Source organism: Lissotriton helveticus, chromosome 1_1 (genome assembly GCF_964261635.1).
Source record: "Lissotriton helveticus chromosome 1_1, aLisHel1.1, whole genome shotgun sequence".
In the NCBI taxonomy this organism is placed as follows: Eukaryota; Metazoa; Chordata; class Amphibia; order Caudata; family Salamandridae; genus Lissotriton; species Lissotriton helveticus.
Window position 1 is genome coordinate 1300272302 of NC_136057.1, and position 23332 is coordinate 1300295633.

The following is a 23332-nucleotide window of genomic DNA, read 5'->3' on the forward strand; positions in this document are numbered from 1 at the left end:
TGGGGAAATCAACTCCTTTACGTGTTTCCTCCCATACCCTTGATTCCTCGGGTTCTGAGGAAGATTCGCCAAGACCGGGCCCAAGTCATATTGATCGCCCCGGATTGGCCAAGAAGAGTGTGGTACACAGACCTTCTCCACCTCTCCTCTCACCCGCCGCTCCGTCTCCCTCACAGGGCAGACCTCCTCTCTCAGATGGAGGGGCAGGTTCTACACCCCCACCTCCAGACATTACACCTTCATGCCTGGAGATTGAACGGGGCAACTTGAGTTCTTTTTCTCTCCCTCACGATGTGGTGGATGTCATTCTTTCTGCCAGGCGTGACACCACTAAGTCCATTTATTCCTATAGGTGGTCTAAATTTGTTTCTTGGTGCAGGGAGAAGGATTTTGACCCTTTGAAGGCTCATTTATCTGTCATTTTACAATTTGCTCTTTCTCTGGCGCAGCAAGGTTTTGCTGTGGCCACGGTCAAGGGGTATCTTTCGGCCTTATCGGCATTTCTCTGTTTGCCGGATCAGCCCTCTCTTTTTAAATCTCCAGTGGTTTTAAGGTTTTTGAGGGGTCTAACAAATATGTTCCCTCCTACTCCTTTTGTTGTTCCTCATTGGGATTTGAATCTTGTGCTGACCTTCTTAATGGGTTCTCCCTTTGAACCCTTGCACAAGTGTCCATTGAGGTTTCTTTCTTTTAAAACGATCTTCCTCGTTGCAATCACCTCGGCAAGGAGGGTAAGTGAGCTTCAGGCTCTTAGTTCCAAGCCCCCATTCCTGACCATTCATGCTGAAAGGATGGTTCTCAGGACCAGGGCTGCTTTTCTGCCTAAGGTGGTTACTCCCTTCCATCTTGGACAGACCATTACCCTTCCTACCTTCTATCCTCCCCCTCACCCTTCTAAGGAGGAAGAGAGACTGCACCGTCTGGACCCTAAGAGGGCGGTGTCTTTCTATCTGGACAGGACTAAAGACTTCCGGATGGATGACCAGCTGTTTGTTGGTTTTGCTGGCTGTCGGAAGGGAAGAGCGGTGCACAAGCGCACACTTTCCAGGTGGATAATCCTGTGCATCAAGATCTGCTACTCCCTTGCGGGTAAGGACCCTCCTGAGGGTATTAGAGCACATTCTACTAGAGCAAAGTCTGCAACATCTGCTTTGTCTAGAGGTGTACCTGTTGAGGACATTTGCAGAGCCGCGACTTGGGCCTCCCTCCACACTTTCGCGAAGCACTACTGCTTGGATACCGAGGTGAGGAGGGACGGCCACTTCGCGCGCTCTGTTCTCCAAGATTTCCTGGTATAGCAGAGTGGTCACCCTCCTCCGGGAGTGGGGACTGCTGTGGGACTCTATTCACAAGGTGAGGAATCCACACGGCAGATGTATCTATCAGAAGAACAAGTTACTTACCTTCGGTAACGCTTTTTCTGGTAGATACTATATCTGCCTGTGGATTCCTCACATGCCCACCCGCCTCCCCGTTGTCCACTCTGCTATACCTGGTTTTATTGTTTGTATATATTTTGGGTTTTGATACCTTTGCTATGCACTGTGTGCTATGATGGTTTGTATGTACTGTGCATATTTGCTGTCGTTGGTCCGTCCGTGTGCCTCGAAGGCACGGAAAAAAGGGCGGAACTGACGTCATCACGCCGACGTGGGCCTAATAAGGAGTCAGTGACGTCAGACGGAGTCGCGCGCGATGCCGTGCTCCTATGACGTCGTCCACGCCGGCGTGCTACGAAGAAAAAATTCCGAACGTTGCTGACGCAAGGGGATATTCACAAGGTGAGGAATCCACAGGCAGATATAGTATCTACCAGAAAAAGCGTTACCGAAGGTAAGTAACTTGTTCTTTTGGTAAGAGTTTTGTGTTCTTAAACCTGGAAAGATACCCTAAGCAGATGCAATGCAGCAGGCTTACCATCGATGACGGGCTTGTCTTTGAGTCATATTATTGAGAAAATGCCTCTTTTCATTCTGCTTGTCTGGCGTATTTGGTCCTGCAAATTTTTGTTGACTTTCTATTTGTTTCTTTACTCCAGCTCACTTGAGGAGGATTCTTTTGGTCTTCATTTTTTCTTTGAGGCTCAGCTTTGTCAGACTTTTCTTTTTTTACTTTGTTTCGCTCTCCAAACCTATAAGAGCTGGCCACATATTCATCCTGTTTGGTGGGGAATTTCAGTTGTCTTGTTTTCTGGTTCCAGCTTAAGTCTTCCTTCACAATCATTGTGGGTCTTGGCAGAAAACGTTCTTCAGATTTTGCAATTCTTCACTTTGTGATATGGATAGAGGCAGTAAATACACCTCTTGTTCGGGTCATCTGAAAGATACCTCATTTTCCACAAAAATCACAGGCTTTAAAAGGACTTCTCTTGTATTCTTCCATGGTGTTGTCAGAGGCAGTAGAATCAGAGATCCATGCCTTCAGGCTAAAGAAAGACTTCAGAAGTAGACTTATCTGATCTGAAGGAAGAACTCCCTTCCATGTGATATTAAGTAGAGATCTGAGGGGTGACAACTAACTTCTTGGAGGAGGGAATCAGAGAGCAATCTCACCTCATTGGCTGAAATGTGGTTTCTTTAGAATGAGGTGGATTTGCTAACAAAGTGGACATTGTCTGGGCTTTTTTAACCTGTCAGTGCCTTGTACTGCTATGATAAAGTTACCAAGGGACTCCCACTTCGATGATCAGAAAAGATTCAAGTATGCAAATCTATGACTGATACAAACTCTGGAGAGCCACAGTTACAGGTAACCAACTTGTTTCTTGTCATGACTGGGAACTGGATACATGACAATAGCTGGTGTTTTGAAGTGCGGGTACACCTGTTCTAGATCTCTGTGGACTGTCAGAGTACTACCAAACCTTCACAAGCAGGCAGTAGTATACCAGAACCCAAGGAGACGCGCTTACGATTTCTTTGTTAGAGGTGTTTAGTTACGCTCTCCTCCCCACTCCGATTCCCTAGTCCTGTGGGTCCTTCAGAAACTATAGAAACAACCATGCACACTTTAACTAATTTCATCACCATGGAGCCAGCAGTTTTGGTATAAGGATCTTTGGGATGTTTCAGTTGAAACACCTGTATGATTCAAACCGGACCTATATCTCGATCCAATTTAAGCCAGACCTAAAACCAGGGCCACGTTCCATATCACAAACTGCCCTCTCTTCCATGATTGCCTGGCTGAGTTGGATCTAGAGTATGGCCTCTTTAACTTTCCACCAAGCTACTGAAAAATGTGTGAAGCAGCTGGAGAAGCCTCCATTGTAATGGCTTATTCCCTTAAATGGAAATGCCTCCGCATCTGATCCTCTTCTCAAATCATTGATCCTCTTACAGTGCTTCATATTATATCTTCTGCATCTAGCTGTATCAGGCTTAAAACATTCATCTATTAGAGTACATGTGGCGGTTATTTCAAAATATTCCAGAATTCCACGCGCACCTTCTCTTTTCTCTACTTGAGTAGTAAGGGAATTCATTAAAAGACTTTTCAGTAAATTATATTGCTTAGTCTTGCCAAGCTTCCAGTCTCTTCCCTTTCTAAATTGGGTGATTATTGTCTGGCTATCCAGCTGAAATCTGAGACAGCAGTTTAACAGGCAGTGCTGTACCACCTGTTTCATTAAGGTGAACCTTATTTTCTCCTGTGTTTGCCGAACTGCGTGGCCTACTGCTTTGATAATCATAATTTAAGCATGTGAATCAATGCAGATCAAATGCAAGAGAGAAAAACGTTACTCACTTGTAATTACAGTTCTTCAGCGTTGGTAAATGTAATAGATTCACATGCACTAAATCTTCTTTAGTTGAGTAACAAAAAATTGACAGTGGTGGCCTCTTCCTCATTGCCCAAAGTTTGCGTCACATAATGAGATGTATTGGGTACAAGTGGTCAATGGATATTTTCAGTGTTATTTGCTGTATGTGTATACTGCTTTGCTAACATTGAAAACAATGGACTTCCTGGCTGGTGCCGCAGAATAATTCAAGCTTGTGAATCTCTGAAAGATACAAATGCAGAAAAACTGTAGTAACACGTAAGGGGGATAGAGTTCTCTGGTTTGACACTGAGGAACCAATAAATGTTCAGTATTTCAACATTGGCAGGCTCATCATCTCTCTGAGTTGTTCTCCCTTTGGTGAGAGCCGGGGCACCTTTGATCCATAAGACCTAGAAGAGGATTGTCCTCTTTCAACATCTCCTCCACATTTTGAAAATGTGGTGGTTGCTGTTTTATCAGATGATGTCCAGTCCCAGTGCAGCACCAGACCCTTCTTAGAGGGTTTATCTGCAGCTACTGCTCAACCTCCTACGAAGGCTCTAGTTCAACCTCGGATTGAAGAGTCTGTTATCCAGCCTTTATAGAAAGCGGTGACGAGTTCCTGCTGGAGGTGGTCCTTGCAGATTCCTTAGCCGCAGCTACAACGAAGAAGTAGCTTAATGCATCTGGCTCATTTGCGCCGGATCTACCTGAGAAAGAAAGTAGAAGATGGGTTGTGTGAGAAGAAAAGTATTCCAGAGATCAGTTGGTGTTGGGAAACTTTTAGTTCCTCTGCATCTTTGAGTCGCTTTGTTGAATCGCAATGTGACTCAATTAACCAAATCCTGAAAGTCCTTCTAAAAGAGAAAAAGAGGATTTTCCTGAGACGGAAAGCATGTAACCATTAGAAAACTCGTTTGGTGAAGCGAGGGTTGCTCCTGATCAGACTATGGCAAATAGAGAGTTTCAGACACTCTTCCTAGCTTATACTTAATCATTTCTTTCTTACACACAACAAAAGAAGATGCTGGCATTACACTTTAATGGGCTGTCCCCTATTGGCCCATATACCTTTGAGGATATCCAGAAAATGAAAAGAAATGGGAGACCCTGAAGTCTGTGGGCCTCTGAGGAAGAGAAAATAGTTCATACATGTGCAGTTTAAATATTACAGCAAGAGGAAGCAGCACTTGAGCATACCATTCTGGAAAATGCAAATTTAGGAACAGAAACAACAGTAGTCATTTCAGAGACAAAAGTCTTCTTGAGGCAGAGGAAATGGCACACAGAAGAACTGCAGAAATGGAAGTTTACCCTTTGGGCCCGATCTGCCTGCGTAGAGGCACACCTTTCCGGTTACTTCGCCTCACTGACCCGGAGGCCCTGGCTGGCACCTTTTGAGACGGGCGGTCGGCGGACACGATTACAGGCACTGCACCCAGGATCCTGGCACCAACCCCCCCCAACACTGCCCTCCGGTTCCACTGATTCTCCACCTGGGCCGTTGCAAGCTTGGGCACTGCTTCTTCGCCGCCCAGCTGAGGCTCCCCCTGTTCGCTCCTCATTTCGGGTGGCCGGCATGGGTAAAGTTGACCCCAAAACAACCCCGGCTCACATTTGACCAGCGCCGACAGACGCGCCAGGAAGGTGCGGTCGCTGACGGGGGTGACCCAACTACCCCTGCAGAGATGGCTGCCTCTCGGGAGGATGACCTCAAATCCATCATGCTGGAAGTCAAATCTGCGGTCTCTGGAATCGCTACCCAGCTGGAACAACTGTCCTCCCGCCTGGATGTAGTCAAAACTCGGGTGGATTCACACAACAGTCGCTTGCTGTATGTCCAGTCGAGGGTCTCCGAAGTTGAAGATGCTGTCACTCATGACTGCCAAAAACTCCAAATGGACAAAATTCTGGAATTAATACTCACCAAACACGAGGATTTGGAGGTACGCTCTCGCAGGAGCAACCTCCGTATTATGGGGGTGCCTGGGTCCACCAACATTTTGCGGATGGAAGACTTCGTGGAGCAACTGGTGCGTGAACTGTTTGGTGATGTGCTCTCCCCGATCTTCATTGTGGAAAGGGCGCACCGCTCCCTTGGTCCGCACCCGGCCCCCGAATTGCAAACCCGCCCAATCATCGCGAAATTCCAAAATTTTCGGGATTGCGATGCAATTCTCTGGGCGGCCAGTGAAAAAGATGAAATTTGTCATCAAGGCAACTCATTGTCATTCTACACTGACTACACCTTGGCAGTACAGGCTGCCCGACGGGAGTTCCTGACTGCAAAGCGTATTCTCCAAAAACATGAGATCTCCTACTCTCTTGCATATCCGGCCAAATTGTGAGTCAGGCAGTTCTCCAAGACTCTGGTCTTCCCGGATCCTAAGGATGCTCTTGTCTTCGCCAAGAAACTTGATCGCACCCACCACTCCACCCCAGCAAACTTTCAGGACTTGGATACCGCCACTCTTAGCGAAAATGATTGACACAATCTTCTCCAGTGCCTTTGGTTGTTTATCTCTCCCCCCATGATCGCTATTTAGGTATCTGGCTGAGCAGGAAGTGGATGAACTTTTGGAGGGCTAACTTTGGTTGTGCGGTGGACTGGCTCGAATCCAAGATTCCCCAATGGAACCTGCTGCCCCTGTCGTTGGCCGGTCGCATAGCTATTGCCAAGATGGTGGTCCTCCCGAAATTTTTATATCTATTCCTGAACATCCCTGTTCCTCTTACTGCCCACTTTTTTTGTAGGGTCCACTCGTTGATCATCTCTCTTACCTGGGCTGGTAGGCAACCCAGGATCGCGTATCACACTTTCACCCTCCCGATGTCGTGCGGGGTCCTGGGCGCTCCTAATTTTCAGCTCTATGCACTGTGTGCGCGGGCCAGTTTTTTGCATTTCTGAATTCATCCCACTCCTTTCCAGCCGCATGTGACGGTTTAGGCGGATCGCTGCCCTTGGCCGCTCATCACCGCCCTGTTCGCCCCAGCCAAACTCCCATGCACCGAAATAGACACGGTTGAGACCTTACGCTGGGTGTAGTATGGACTACGCCGCCTGTCCTGTGCTCCGATGCTTTCGGCAAATACGATGCCGATCATTCGCATCCGGCTTTCCCTCCTCTCCAGCCCTTCGGTATGGCTAAACAAGCCACCCGCTTGCGATTGACTACATTGGCGGATCTCTACCCGGGGAACACATTCTATTCTCCCGCTGACGATTCAGGTCCCATGGATACTCTACTTTTTTTATCAGGTATATATCACAACAGTACAAAGTTCCCCGAGGGATAATAACAATGTGTGTGTCTAAGGGAGGAGAGCAAAGGCAGGGGACAGATGTTCCCTTATTGGAACTAGAAGACCTCACACATCCAGTTAATTAGATGTCATGCTTCATCATTGATCTCCTGCTCCTCGTCAGACTGGCGCTGCAATGTCCGACGGGCGCCGTTGAGGCGCTCTTTGTTGGAGTTCTTTTGTTCCAGCCAATGGTTGAGTGCATGTGAGGGGTCTGGTGAAAGTGTAGTCGTGAGGGTAGAGTGGTTAAAATAAGGTGCGTCAGTCCACAAAAATTTGTATTTGCGTGGCTGGCTCCCTAGGTTAAAAGGGTGGGAGGGGAGATAGGGACTGTAAGGGGCACAGTGGACTACCTCAACCCTCTAAAGTGGTCGACATATTTCTTGCCTAACTGGCAATTCTTCAGGACCTAAAAGTGCTCGGTACTACACGGTGAATAGGAAAGATAAATAAAGATGAAAAATACAACCTCTCTAGGTCAGTAGGGAGGCAGGCCAGAAGGTCCTGCTCTATCAGGGTGACCCCAGGAGTATCCCTAGTGGGCCCCGCAGTCTGTTCCCGTGGGGCTGCTTAGTGAGGTATGATGCCTCTAGCAGGAGCAGCCGGGGTCTGAAGACCTACCCACATGTCTAGCGCTCCAGCGGCAGCGCGGAACAGCTGGCTATCTGCAGGGAGCTGCATCCTGCGTTCCCCCAGCCTCCTCCCTCGATGACCACTCTTGATTTTCTGTACTCGTCTCCCTCTCCTCGGAAGTTGGTTACCAAACTTTGTGCCCTCACGCTGGCGGAAGCCTCCATCTCCACTGACCGCGCTCGTGTGGCGAGGACCTTGGTGTTGATATTTCCCAAGCTGATTGGCTTTATTGTTGCAACCAGACGAAGCGATTGTCCCCAAACTATCGCCTGCGCCTTATTCATTTTATAGGCTTTATTGCACCCCCGTTCAGCTGCATAAGTTGGGTCTCGTCCCCAGTGATAGATGCCTGTGCTGTTCTGCTCCCGTGGCGGACTTCTCTCATCTTGCTTGGTTATCCCAAAGGTCTCCGATTATTGGCATGAGGTCTGTACTGTTATCTCCGAGATCACCTTCTCACCAGTTCAGCCTCATCCTCCGCTTTGCCTCCTAGGCTTTGTAAAATATTGCCCAGACGCCTCCCGCCGCTTGATTGCTATGCTGCTTGTCCTTGCGCGGCTTAGGGTATCCATGCGCTGGGGTCACAAACCTGCACCTAAGTTCGCCCACTGCCTCGAGGATGCATCGCGCTGCCAGTCCCTATTATCTGAATTCTGGGACCTTATGCCAGTCAGATCTTGCCCACTCGACATATGGGGCCCCCCAGTGTCATACCTCCAGGCTCATACCCCCCAAAGCCCGACTGCCTATCCTGCGCTCCCCGCCGGCACTCCGCCCGCGGTGGCAACCGGTGAAGGTCAGTAGCTGCCCTTTATCCTGTCCTCATTCCTTTCAGGTCAGGTCCGCTCCTTCTCCTGCAGTTTGTATGACTCACATCCACTATTGCTCACTGTCCAGATGTGCCTAAGTAATGTCTGTATAAGCTGTTGCTCTTTGCTAGCCCTCCTTGATACCCTCAATTGTATTTATGTATATGGTGCTCTGATTTGATGCAAGAATGTAACGTCTATGCAACTCTGTTAATAAAGGTTTTAGAAAATAAAAAAAATGAAAAATTGAAACATTTTCATATGTTTCCTTCTGGCATTATGGACCATCTATGTTCAGCTTGCTCAGTTTCAGAATATAAATACGAATCGAACACCAACTGTCAGAATAAATGTATAGATTGACGTTTAATTACTTTTTACCTTTTTACCTTGGAGCTCTTCAGGCATAAGCAGCACTATCTGTAATTAGCACAGATTGGCCATGAGTTTGCTTTTGCATTTTGAGCTAGCAATATATCACAAGAACTCTGCACAAAGATTAAAATGTCCAGATGTTCCAGTTATTTGTTTATTTTTATTTTTTAATGGTGTAAGACCACTAAAATCACCATAAGGGTTGTCTGGATTGGTGGAGTGCCAGGTTGCCCACTTATATAAGTGTGCATCATATACCAAGCATGCTTTTTATACAGATGGCATGATGGGGTATGAATATGTATCATCTCCAGATTCAAGGCACATTTTCCCAGAAAGAAATGTCCCTATGCTAGCCTGCAGCCATCTCGCTCTCACATCTTTCTCCCAGCTTTCAAAACAAACTCCTTTCCTGTTCATACAGACAACTCAACAACAATGTAATACCTGAACAAGCATAAAGGTACCAGATTGAGGATTATATCTGTGGAGACATGTGCAATTTTGAAGTGTTAACTGGCCAGGAATCATCTCCAAATCTTTGTAGTTCATCTCCCAGTAGAGTAAATAAGTCTTAAAAGGCAAAGTCTTAATATACTTTTTCCTCTAATTGGGTTCTCCTTAGTTGGGAAACTCCAAATTTGCTGAAAATAAGACATTCCTCCTACTCTGTCTCTTGGTACTGCTAACCAGGGAAACATGGGGATGACCTTTATAAAGGCTGTTCAGGGAAATTTCTTACACGTTCCCTCAGGGTCCCCTCATTCTAGCAGTCATTGTGAAACTGACTTAGTGGAAGGCCAGAAGGGACCCCATCACCTGGTTCACAGGTCTTCTCATCCTCTCAGAATGTCCAAACAAGAAGCTGCCATACAGAGATGATTTCATAAGTTTAAAGCTCAAATTATCAACACCACCCATTGCCAGCTTACCTCCAGAACGTATCTAGTATGGCAGTTTGAACTTCCTACAAGATTGCCTGGACATTCTAAGGCAAGCCAAGTGCCCTTCCACCAAGGTAACACGTGTTTTATAATATGGAAAAGGTTTTGCATTTGGTGGATTCAGAAAATCTTTGACCCCACAAAATGCCAGAAAGAAGTGCTACTGCCTTACCAGCTCTATTTTACCAAGTCAGGCAAAGCAATTTTCTTTCAGGAAGGTACATGTTGCAGCCAGTACAGCTTATAGAAATTACCCCTCACAGACCTATTTGTTTTTAGAATCACAGTAGTTAAGGACTTCCAAGAGAGAGTCAAAAAAAATTCCCTGATCAGAAACCTTTTTCCTTCATAGGAACTTAATAAAGTGGTCCTCTCAAAACTCATGGGTTCTTTTTTTAAACCATTTTATTTATATTCCCTTCAGCATATTTCATGGAAAGCTTCTTTTGTGTTCACATCTACACACAGAGTTAGGGTTATCCAGGCCATATGCTTTTTTGAATGGTACATGTACGGTAAAATGTGCTCCAGGATACTACACTCGGACTGGAGTGTTAATTGCCTTTGTTTTCAGTGAAGATTTCCCTGAAGGAGTTCCAGGTAAGTGCCTTTTCCTTCTTCAGCCAAGGCATACCCACAGGCTCACTTGATCAGAATATCGACCCCCAACATCAGTCAGGAACACCAACTACTTTCTGTGTTCACAGTATCTTATTGGAATTCGTTTTGTTTCAAACTCTGTTTATTTAGTTTTAATAACTTCTTAGACATGCATCACATAAACAACATACAGTCATGGCCAGTTTAGGGGAAAATCCGAGAGTTATCGAAAGCACCTGAAAGTAACATCTTTGTCACAAGTTCTGTGGCTTGAAATCCCAATCCTAGAGACAATCACAGTCTGCTGTTGTGTGCAGGTCATCAAATAGCTTACGAATCGCCCACTATATCGGGGGCGGTACAGAAGCACTTTACAATTTATAACAGATCAATAAATACAACAAAAAACAGTGGTGTCATGGTGCCAAAGTATGATAGGTGTAGTGGAGGGGCGAGCCGTCAGGGTTCCTCGTGTTGGCTCCAGCACGGTGCCCGCGTGTGGCTAAAACTCTGGGGCCCTAGATAAGGAACATGTTGAGGGCCCTAAGCCGCGGTGAGCAGGTTGTTATTGGAAGGCCTTCAGAGAGGAAGTTCACTAGTGCGGACCATGTACATTCGAATTCCTTCCTGGTGTCATCGACTATGTCCGTCATGCGCTCGAGAGCCATTGCCCTCCATAGCCTTGCATGCCATTAAGTCATCGAGGGCGCCTCTGATCGCTTCCAAGCAGCTGCAAGTGCCATTTTGCTGGCCCCCAGGCATAGCCACATAACAGAGCGATTGCTCTGTGTTTGGCGTTTTAAAAGGGGATCTTGTGCTCCTAACAGGGTGTGTTCTAGGGTCTGAGGGATCGGGTATCCTAAAATAAGCTTGATTTGGGACAGGATCTCCTTCCAGAAAGGCTGAATATGGGGGCAGTCCCACCAAATGTGCCTAAAGTCCCCCAATGGACCACATCCCCTCCAACATCTATCTGAGGTATTGGGCAAAAATCTGTGCAGTTTCTGAGGGTATAGATGCCAGTCGTACACAACCTTATAATGTGCTTCTCGTAAATACATTGAACGGTTCAATTTCGTGATATCATTGTGGAGACGTTCCCATTGCTTGTCCCCGAGTGGGGTGCCTACCAAAGTGTCCCAAAAGCTTCTGTATCTTGGGGTGGTGCGAGGACTTAGGGCTTGTATAAGTGTGTAGAGGAAGGAGATACACCCCCTGGAAGTAGACCCGGATCTAGCACATTTTTCAATGGGGAGCAAGTCCCTGGTGGCAGCCTGCTGCATCGAGGCCTGCGTTACCCAGTGCTTGAGCTGCAAGTAGTGGAAATGTTCCTAAGTGTCCAACGCAAACTGCCGCTTGCATTCTTGGAATGTGAGGAGCTCACCCTTGTGAAAGAGATGGGAAATCGTGTGACACCCTTCCTCTTTCCATGCGTCAAAGAGACCTTTATGAAGTGCCGGGGGAAAGCCGCATTATAGTGTATGGGAGTTTATGGTGATGGGAAGGTGGTCAGTTGCAGTCTTTTGGTAAGAGTGTCCCAGACCCTTAGAGTAGTGGAGGTGGGCGTGCTGATATATGCATTGGCCGGTCTGTCAGATTTGGGTTTCCAAAGCAGATCCCAAATGGTGCGGCCAGTGATTTGGCGATCTATGTGTAGCCAATGCTTCTCCGATTCATTAAGCGACCATTCAGTGATCACCCGCAGCTGGGCCGCCCTGTAGTACCCCTGAAACGTAGGCAAAGCCAGACCTCCCTCCCGACAGGGGCGCGTTAGCAGGCGATAGGGCAAACAAGCCCTCTTACCTTACCAGATGAACTTAGTTACCAGCTGTTTAAGGTCTCTGAAGAGGCCACTGTTCACTTTGATGGGGAGTCCCTGGAAAAGGTAGAGCAGGCGGGGAGTGCGTTCATCTTAATAGCTTTAATTCTGCCCTGCCAGGAGATATATGCTGTGCTCCATCTGATCATGTCTCTCCTCAACTGTTGCACTAGCGGAGGGTAATTGGCTTTGTTAAGGTCCGATGTGCACGGAGTGAGTTTGACGCCCAAATAGGTGATCTCCTTAGTCGTACAAGAGAACGGTGAGGTGCTTGTCAGTTGTCACCAGGCTTTGGTGGGAAGGGTCAAGTTAAGTAAGAAAGTCTTGGTCAGATTGATTTTAAAACTGGAGGACCGCTCAAACTGCGCCAATTCCCCCTGAATGGCTGGGAGGGTAGGCATCGGGTTTGTAATCGAAAGGAGCACATCATGTGCAAATAATGAACTTTTATGATTGTCTGATCCGAATCGCACTCCCGTAATTGCAGGATTTTGTCTGATTTTGTGTGCTAGTGGCTCAATGCTCAGAGCAAAAAGAAGGGGGGACAGCCGGCACCCCTGCCTTGTCCCGCGAGCCAGAGGGAAAGAAAGGGAAGAAGCGACCCCATTGACCAGTACCCGCGAGGTCGGGGCGTGATAATTGGCGCGTATCATCCCGATGAAGGTCTCGTGAAAACCAAATCTTCGGAGGTCTCGGAACAAGTAGGACCACTCGACCCGTTCAAAGGCCTTCTCCGTGTCTAGCGAGAGAAGAGAAGCTGGAATATGTTTCCTCCGGGCCTTTTCTATAATATGTGTGATGCGTCTCAAATTGTTGTGGGTCTGTCGACCTTTAATGAAGCTGGATTGGTCTTGGTCAATGAGGTTGGGGAGCACTGACTCGAGGCGGGAGGCCAGGATTTTTGTATAGAGCTTGGCATTAAGATTCAGGAGGGCGATTGGGCGATACGAAGAACATGCTGTGAGTTCTTTGCCCGGCTTGGGGATCACTGCTGCTATCGCCTCACTCATAGAAGGAGTGATCTGCTTTGTAGAGGCAATAACATTAAATAAGGTGGTTAAAAAGGGTGCTATCTCAGGAGCAAAGGTACAGTAGAATTGAGCAGTGAATCCATCGGGTCCCGGCGTTTTCCGTAGCTTAAGTGCATCAATTGCTTTTTGCACCTCCTCTTGAGTGATAGATTGAGCCAGGTCTTCATTTACAGTCTTGGGAACTTGGAGGAGGTCTGTGGAGTCTAGATAAGTCAGTTGGTCGTGGGGCTGGGGGTTGTCCGAGGTGTAGAGCTTGCGGTAAAAAGATTCAAAGGCGTGCGCCTTCCCTTCTTCGATGCTGTGAGAGACGCCAGCATCATCCACTATATGTCTGATGTACTCCCGTTCCTGTTTGACCCGTAATTGGCGTGCAAGTAGAGATCCCACTTTATTTCCCTCTGTGTAGCTTCCAGCTTGTAACCTTAAAATAGTATTTTCCGCCCTATTGGTATATATGGCCTGCAGTTTCCCCTTAAGGGCTGTTACTTTTCTCAGTGTTGGGGCCGAAGGGGAGGTCTTATGAGTTGTTTCTGCGGACTGCAGTTCCGTTTCTAAAAGAAGGCGTTCCTCCTTCTGTTGGGTCTTCAGGGTGGTAGCCTGTTCGATGCACTTCCCTCGGATGACGGCCTTGAAGGCGTCCCAGGTAGTGGCATGAGAGGTGTGCTTGGGCTCATTTTGTTAAAAAAACTGTTTAATAGTGTGTCTAAGCTCATCTCGAAGTAACCGGTCTCTACACAGGAAGTTGGGGAAGTACCAGCACGCCTGCTTGGGGCATGGATTCGGCCAGTTAAGGGTCAGTTCTAGTGGGACGTAATACGACAAACAGATCGGATGCAGGCGTGTTTGCAATACCGAAGATAGCAGCAATTTGCTGAGGAATACATAATCTATACGGGAATACGTTCTGTGTGAGTGAGAGAAAATAGTATAGTCGCGCACAGTGGGGTTGCCGTCTCTCCAGACATCTACCAACCCCATTTGTTGGAGCTGCGCTTTAAGTGCCTTACCAAAGGTCCCCACTGCCGTCCTACGGGAGTTGGAAGTGTCCAGGTCTGGGTCCCATACAAGGTTAAAATCCCCAAAGATGAGGACTCCCCCCCCCCGCAAAATTCTCCAGGACCGTGAGAAAGGAAAGTAGAAAATCGTGTTGCCCCTTGTTGGGTGCATATAGAACTGCAAACGTGCAGAGCCTGCCCCTCAGTTCTCCTTTGATCATTATGTATCGCCCCTGTCTGTCTGCTTTAGTGTCTTGCATCTGGAATTGGACCCCGGTGTGGAAGAGCAGTGCCACCCCGTTGTGTTTGTTAGCGTGAGACGATTGGTATATTTGTGGGTATGCCTTGTTTTTCAAGCGGTGCCCTTCGAATTTTTTCACGTGCGTCTCCTGGAGGGCTGCTACTTGAACATTATGATCTGTTAAATATTTCCACATGCGTTGAGGCTTATGAGGGGAATTAAGTCACCGGACATTCCAAGTTATGGACCTAACAGCCATGGAGATTTAATAACAGTACTGCGTTCCTTCTCTTGCCCCTGTATTGGTCCTGCCCCCAATTGCCTTTTCCCCATCCCACCCCTCCCTGACAAAAATAAAAATGGCACCATGACACCGAACTAACTTTACCAAACTACATAAACCGAAAAAACTAGTGTAGAGGGTTTGGAATTCGCTTTGAATAATATAGCCAGGCCTTAATACAGATTATGTAGCAGTAAAAGAAAAGCTACCACATATATAAAAAACACATGGAGCTGCAGAATAGTGGACTTCCCCTTTAGCTTTTAAACCCATTTTGCTTCAATCCAAGGAATCCATCTAAATTGTGTACTGGTTCACCCAATCAGTTTAAATTCAGACATGCAAGATATCCAGGCAGGAATGTCATGACAATACCATATTGTGGGAGATCTGCCGAGGGTTGGCGCTCTAGTTGTTAGCCATCCACGTCTTTATATGGCGGCTGGGGTGCATGTGCCCAGGTGAGAGTGCTGCTCTGGGGAAACACTGGTTGTTTTACGCAAATTGATTGTTGGATACATTTAAAACTGCTGAATAATGTTTTTATAACAATTTAAACTGCTGAATAATGATTTTAAACAAGTTGAAAAACCACTTTTATTCTTTTTTGGTGCTATTGTTGGGGGGGACGTATCTGTTAGGGCGGTAGATACGTAGTGTTACCCTCCCCATCATAGAGTGCGGGAGAGCTGCCGGAGGTTGGCGCTCTAGTTGTTAGCCATCCAAGTCTTTCTATGGTGGCTGAGGTGCGGGAGCGCAGCAGGCGTGCCACTGGCAAGCCTGTCTGCACCTGTATGGGAACAGGAACGCTGCCCAAATCGGCCCCAAATAACTGAAATGCACAGCGGATCAGCTGCTGTCGCTCAGGCTACCTCCTGAGTCATGGTGCACTCCTTTGCTGAGTGGATAACCTGAACAAGAGAGATGAGGTATGTACACAGTCTCACTACGCACTAAAAAGGCAGACCAGGCAGATTCTAACAAAACACCTGTGCAAGTGAGAAATGAACTCTGGAAGTTCAGTTTAATTAACATCCGATCTCTACCAAGGCATAAAATAGAGATTAGGATCTTGTTGGAAGAGGGGGAATTGGATGTCCTATTTATCGCGGAAACCTGGCTTAATGATAGTTCCATTCCTGATATTTTAATGGCCCTACCATCTGGGTTCCAAATACATTGCCAGGATCGTCAAGAAAAAATAGGGGGTGGTATTGGCATCATACCACAGGAGGAGGTCTGAGGCGTTATGACCAGTCTTCCAATATCAGACTGTGAAAGCTTTCAGTGCACCATCTTATTCTCCCCTATATGCACATTTTTGTGAGCCTTAATCTATAGGCCTCCAGGCACAAGCTCAAATTTTACAGAAAATTTGACAGACATTCTAGCTAGCCTAGCTGTGAGGAAAGCGCACATCATTATCCTAGGCGACCTTTAAAGATTGTCGCAGGAACTAGAGGCAGTGCAAATAATTCAACATGTAGCCTTCCCATCATATGTGAAAGGGCACACCTTTGATCCTATATTTTCCAATGATCCTAAGATTCAAGTCTCCGCCCCAGTCCCTGTACCATGGTCTGACCATCATTTTGTTCCTTTCACCTTAACTAATACAGGCGCCCAAAGACATTCCAATATCCCCCCCAATCCAGTGAAGAGTTGCTCTAAACTTGCCCCAGAAGTGTGGATTAAATCCCTGGAAACCTCTGCTCCAAATCTTAAAGGTCATTTGGATGAGGTGTATACTTATTGGGAAAACTGGATCACTCAATCATTATATGAGTGTGTCCCACAAATTGTGACAAAGCCTAAACCGAACGATAAAAGAGCCCCTTGGCTTAACACCCATCTAGTCTCCCTAAGGAAAGACTGTAAGAAACTGGAAAGGAAATGGAGGAAGGATTACGATTAATCTTTAAAAGGCAGATATAAATTGACTATCAGGCTGTATCGCAATGAAATTGAAAAAGCCCAGGCCAAATTTGTTGAGGAAAAGATAAACCAGGCTTCAAATTACCCTAAGGAACTTTTTAAGCTTGTCAAAGCGCTGACAACTCTAAACCAGGGCAACACCCTCCCACAATCCTCCAAGAAAAGACGCAGTGGGATAACAGTCTTCTTCCAGAAAATGGTCATAGACATCTACGACTCACTTTGATGAGGTACAGAGACAGATCCAAGTGAAGCAGTTGACATTATGGTGACCCCAACTTTATCTGTTTTAACCACTTGAATGCTAATGACAAGGGTAACTCGTCATGGAGTTTCCATTGATTTCAATGGAAATTACATGGAAGATCTAAAATAGCCTTAGCATCCAAGTGGTTACTTCCTTTCCACCTTCGAATGAAGACATTGCATGCACCCTTATGAGTAAGACTGAATCAGGGTCTCTTTTAGATCCAGCACCCCCCCACATTCTATCTAAGGGCATGGAGGCCATCCTCCCATCGATAGTCGAAATTCTCAATCACTCACTAGACTCTGGAGCTGTCCCAAAAAATTGGAAACATGCAATCATTAGACCGCTGCTTAAGAAACCACATCTAGACCTGACGTTGCCCATTAACTCCCGTCATATCTCACTGCTACCTTTCGTAGGAAAACTCCCGAGGGCATATGTATACCAAGTGTTGTCTGTTTTTGTGCAAGACAATCATTGTCTTCACCCTACACAGATGGGCTTTCGTTCTCAGCATAGCACTGAATCCGCCCACCTGGTGGTTATTGAGGAGCTCAAAAACATACTTGACCAAGGTGGCTCAGCCACAGTTTTGCTCTTGAATCTGAGCGCTGCTTTTGATACTGTAGATCACGTTATCTTGCTGAACAGGCACAGGAAGTTGGGGATCCAGGAAAAAGCTCTGGATAGGCTTGCATCCTTTTTGAAAGCTTATGCGGAGTGCCACAGGGCTCATCACTTATCCCCACTCTACTCAATTTGTAGGCTGTCCGGTTTTAGGTTTAAACCTATAATAACTGATAAAACACCACTGAAAGAGAAATAGCCCTCACCAGTGAAAACATAAAAACACTGAAAAACACCTGCACAAACACAAGCTAAATGCCATTCAAAGAAAGAAAAGGGAGAGTGAAAGAGTCATTTTTTCTGCCTGAAGGGGCCAATACAATGTAACTTTGTTATACAAGCTAGCAGCAAGAAAGACTGGGCTAACATTATCCTGCTTGAGTTTTGTTGTTTAGGGATGCCACTAAAATATTGTTTCTTCTTCCTTTTGCTTTTTTCAGCTTTGTGATGTTTGGTCTAAATATAAAGGGTTTAGAAGCATGTTTAAAGTCTTGTTTAATTATTTTATAAACTGTAGAGAATCAGGAAATATCAAAATCATATTTGATATTTTGGCTGCGTTTGATTCTTTGACTGCTAGGTAAAATGGCTGGAAATGTTTCCCAATACGTGTCATCACATTTACCAACAGAGAATGGGTAAAAACTCTTGATACATCAGCTCCCAGTTTCTAGTGAGTAGGTATTGATAGTAGGTGAATTGCCAACACCTCAGGCTTTAAACATTCAACGCAAGGTATTGTGACACGTATATGTGAAAAGAGTGCTATCACCAGGCATCTGGGATAGTGGTGAAAACATGACACCTGACTTTTGGAACACATGTAATGCATGGCTAGGCTAGGCAACGCATTTAGTGACTCTGGCACTCTGACTCTTGTCACTTGGTAAGCAAAGCAATGTTGAAGAGCAATTCAGGAATTTTCTATTTTACAATGTATGAGAAGTGGCTTGCAATGATGCATGAAAATGTCCCTTCACCAACCATGGATGGCATTTGAAGTCAATGAATCCTCACTGTGGTAATCTGTACAGGTTCCAGATCCCTTCACATAACGGGACTTTCCTTCGTAGTTTCAAAAGTACTGCTTCATTTTTGGCTGCTTCAATAACTCTGAGGTACAAAAGGGGGTGGTGATGGACGGAGCATCTGAACCAATCAAACACTCACACCCAGTCAAAAGATCTGGGTTTGATCCATCACCGTTCTTTAGCCCACTCTGCCACCCCAGTTCAGACATGGCTATATGCAAATCAGTCTGACCCTGTGCCTCATGGGAACAGTCCAGCCCGAACTGCCAAGCCATGCCTTCCCTGGACCGGAAACAAGCTTCCGAGGACCGGTTTCTGGCATTACAGCCGTCTTCAGCCCGGCTTGCTTGAATCCAGTGGCAAAGTGAGCAAGGGACTCACGTCTGAGCATACCCTGCCACACTTATGGCGGCCAAAGCGGTACAAAAAAAACCGGTCCTCAGAAGCTTGTTTCCGGTCCAGGGAAGGCATGGCTTGGCAGTTCGGGCTGGACTGTTCCCATGAGGCACAGGGTCAGACTGATTTGCATATAGCCATGTCTGAACTGGGTTGGCAGAGTGGGCTAAAGAACGGTGATGGATCAAACCCAAATCTTTTGACTGGGTGTGAGTGTTTGATTGGTTCAGATGCTCCGTCCATCACCACCCCCTATTGTACCTCAATAACTCTGAGGGCATAAGCGACCAGTTCAATACAAATGTTGCAGAACCTGCCCTAAGAATCGCAATCTTCAAGTGCACCAGTATTGGCATGGAAAGCAATGTCAATGGCCAGAGTTAACAACTGTGTACTGGCTGTTTTGGTGTTGCCCGTCTTAAGTGCCAATGTTGAGAGGGCCTTTTCACAGAAAAAAGTTTACATGGGAAGGAAAGAGTGAGCACCCATGACCAAAAACACAGTGAAGAAGTATTGTATGGTATACCACAATAAGTTAAATTTGCAAAAACGTATTTGGACCTCATATACACTATACATACACTGTCTATATGCCATGCATTATCAGTCCATAAAACAAGCAATAATAAAAGTAAAACATTCCATAAACACTGGAAAAACACTGTTTCTGTTGTTTTTAATGGTGCAAAAATGTGTAACCACTGATAACCACTTCTTTTCAAAGGTATTGAAATCACTTAAAAACACTGAAAAAACCCCACCAGAATTTACCAAAAATAGAAACTGAAAACAGGAAAGCCTATCTATTTGATATTTACATGTGGCTACTGGCAGAAATTGTCCAGGAGTTCGGCCTGTCAAAAGATTCCTATGCAGATACGCAGCTGGTGGTCTCCTTTAACAATAGCACAAACCTAGAACTCAACCAACTGGCATTTTGTTTGGAAAAAGTGGCTAAATGGAGGACCAATTGCTGCTTGAAACTAAACGGTGACAAGACCGAACTGATGATTCTGGGGAAAAATGCTGTCCCCAGGCCTCAATCTAGTTGGCCAAGTTGTGTGGGGAACTCTCCTGTTTCCAATTCCTCCATTAAGAATTTGGGAATATGTTTGGACAAAGCACTAACAATGGACAAACAAGCAAAAAAGCTGGCGAGCACATGCTTTGTTCTACTCAGAATGATCAGGAAAGTTTTGGAGTTTATCCTGGAGCATTTAAGGAAAACGGTAATTCAATCCATGGTGGTCTTCCACCTGGATTATGGTAATTCCCTTTACCTGGGTTCTCCAAAATATGTTATAAAGCGACACCAAACGACGCAGAACGCGGCAGCTAGGCTTCTTTGCCAAACTCCACATCACAAATCAGTAATGGAGCACTTGAAAAATCTTTATTGGCTTCCTATTGGTGCAAGGATCAAATTCAAGGCCCTTTCTCTGGCACATGAAACAATAAATAATAAGGGTCCCCTTAAAATCAGAAGCGTGGTCCTGCCACAAGTCCCCACTAGAAGTCTTAGATCGTCCCAAGAACGCTTCTTTAGAACTACAAGAATCAAGAGAGCAAGATAGGGAGTCAGATCTTTCACACATTTCGTCCCTAAGCTTTGGAATGCCTTGCCCAGCAAATTAAGACAGCTCGATGAGGAATACATATTCAGGAAAAAGCTTAAGACATGGCTATTCCCCCAGTAACCTTAATAGGCATAGTTCCCTGCCCCAGCTCGCCTGCCTAGCGCTGGGAATCCTTTGGGCAGCCATGCACTTTACAAAATTCCTAAACTATGTTAAATTTGTAGTTTGGACCCCTCACAGGAAAGGCTTTTCCAGTGAAAACTGAAATATCCCCTAGATGTCCTATTGGCCTGAAACCTTTTTACCCTGAGGTGCCCTTCAGGCTTTACTTTGCATGCCAGGAATTCTTGCAAAAGATTATGTTGGAGGTATCTACCACTTTTCAAATGTGTCCTGTCTGCCCAAGTTTCCCATAGTTATCTAGACCATAAACTGCCCTTTGGTTGGGCCCTTTCTTTTTTTACATTTCGTGATCATTGCACCAGAGTGATTTAGTGTTCCCCAAGAAGCACTCTCAGGGCATCCTCAAGTAGGTCTCATAGATTGCTATGAGGAAGGTTTTCTTAAAATGGAAACATTAAATGCAAGAGGGCTGAAAATTGGCATTCCTGTTCCTTTGTTAAGATCAAAGAAACATTAAGATATTTTCCTGCCAATCTGTTTTTTTTTAATTCTTATTATTGAATATTTCAACATAACAGTACATTCACAGTCAGATTCTTTAAAGTTAGGCACAGTACACGTATATAAAGCTACATTGCTAGTGTTCATTTGAAATGTTACAGCATGGAAAGTTAAGCACCAATACGTTCTGTCCAAGTATCTTTTTACAGCCAATGTTTTCTTTCAAGGATTTCCATGCCATGGTGGGTACATCAGTTGCAACATATGTCCGCTACTGAAACAGTTCTATAATATGCACATTTTATCTGTTACATCTCAAGCTGGGAGTGACAAATTTAAACAACAATATGTGGAGAGTGTGTTGCACAGAGGTATGGGCGTCAGCCGGCATGTACAACTTAGTCCTGTGGTATGGCCTCATCCCTGCAAGGTGTCTCCGTCTCAGGGACAGCATCCGGAATATCGTGTGGGTGGTCAATGAGGTAGCTGGTAAGGGGTCCCCATATGTCACTAGGCTGGGAAGTGCGTGGGAGTAGCTCTGCATAGGTAGTCATTTGCTCCTGACAGAATACCAAGCCAGTTAGCCAGTCCTTAAATTTGGGAGCCCTTCCCCTGCCCCAACGGCATGCCAATCGCTGTTTAGCCATCAGGAGCACAACAGCGACATATCTTCTGTATAATGTGGGGAGTAGTTTGGTGTAACCCAGCAGGGCCAGTAGCGGAGTGCGCTCAATATTAGTCGTTTTCATTAATTCTATAGCATCAAATACTTAACTCCAGTATTCATGCACCTTCGGACATTCCCAGGCCAAGTGAAGAAAGTCGGCCCCTGGGACCTTGAACCTATCGCATTTGACCGAATCCTTAAGTTTGTATTTGTGCATCCTAACTGGGGTGTAATAAATCCGGTGAAGGAATTTAAAACGTGTTATGCGTAGCCTGCTGCTGGCGGATATGTTCTCGGTTTGTGTACGACAGTAGTCCCAATGCTCATCTGACAATTCGTAGCCTAATTCCAAGCTCCATTGCGCACGTGAATTGGTCGGAGGCATGTCCCTCTGTGTATGTACAGTGTGGTATATGGTGGAAACTAGATGCCCCCGGAGTCGTGGCTCTCAACATCATCTGTAGAGGTGTAAGAGTCGTGGGTTCCTTAGGGAACTCTGGGGTAACTGAGCGTACGACCTGCCGTAGTCGTATGTATATGAAGACCTCCAATGGGGATGGCTGGAGCCCAGTAAACAGCTGTCCGGATGTGCGAAAGGTGCCATTATGATATAGGTCCCCCCACGTCATGAGTTTAGTCCGTTCCCTGTGGAATGCCGTTTCCTGAAGGAGAGGCGTTTTGGGGCGATAAGTGAGTGGGAGCAGTGGTGAATAGAGCATTGGACTTTGTAGTAGATGTTCTATATGTTGCCACGCGTATATTGTGCATGTGATTTCCTGCCAATCTTTGCCTTAACTCCTCGGCATCAAGTAAATACCTTTTAGAGAATTATCCAGACCACCTAATTTGAGATTTGCAAAGCCATGCTTGCCAACTCATTTTTGGAATCACTAATTGTAACTCACATATTTTATCTACAGCCTAAATCCATGCTATTACCACCTCCTTTCCTGAAATTGCCTCAACAGAATACTAGGATTTGACCCAGCGCAAATACCTCCGCCTGCACTAGTGGCATGTCTACCTTCTATTTTGCAAAGAAGACCCAACAGCAAAGATGCATAGAAACAAAACTTTCCAGTAGTGCAGGCCAGATTACTGCACCTCCTCTGGCTACTCATTATCGTTGTTATATGAGGGAAGAACAGAAACATCTTCACTTATGTTTCCACCGGTTTTCATGACAACTGCGTTAATATGCGTTTATTTATTTATTTAAGTATGATAAATACCTGAAATCCCTATTGCACCTCTTTTTATGGTTACTCTTTTTATCATTGAAACACTGTGTTCTAAGCTCAGTTCTGAAACACTGTGTTCAAAGCTCAGGTTTCAGAACATCAAAAAGCATAAGGCTTTTCTTGCAAACGAGAATCAGTTTAGCTTTACCAGGCCTGACTATACTAAATCACTTCATTCAAAATGG

General features: G+C 45.8%; 1 protein-coding gene across 2 annotated transcripts in view; it reads left to right on the forward strand.

The window, feature by feature from the left end:
* Positions 1–23332, forward strand: part of EVI5L (ecotropic viral integration site 5 like) — a 1151000-nt gene that overhangs the window by 586544 nt on the left and 541124 nt on the right. The window lies entirely within an intron of this gene.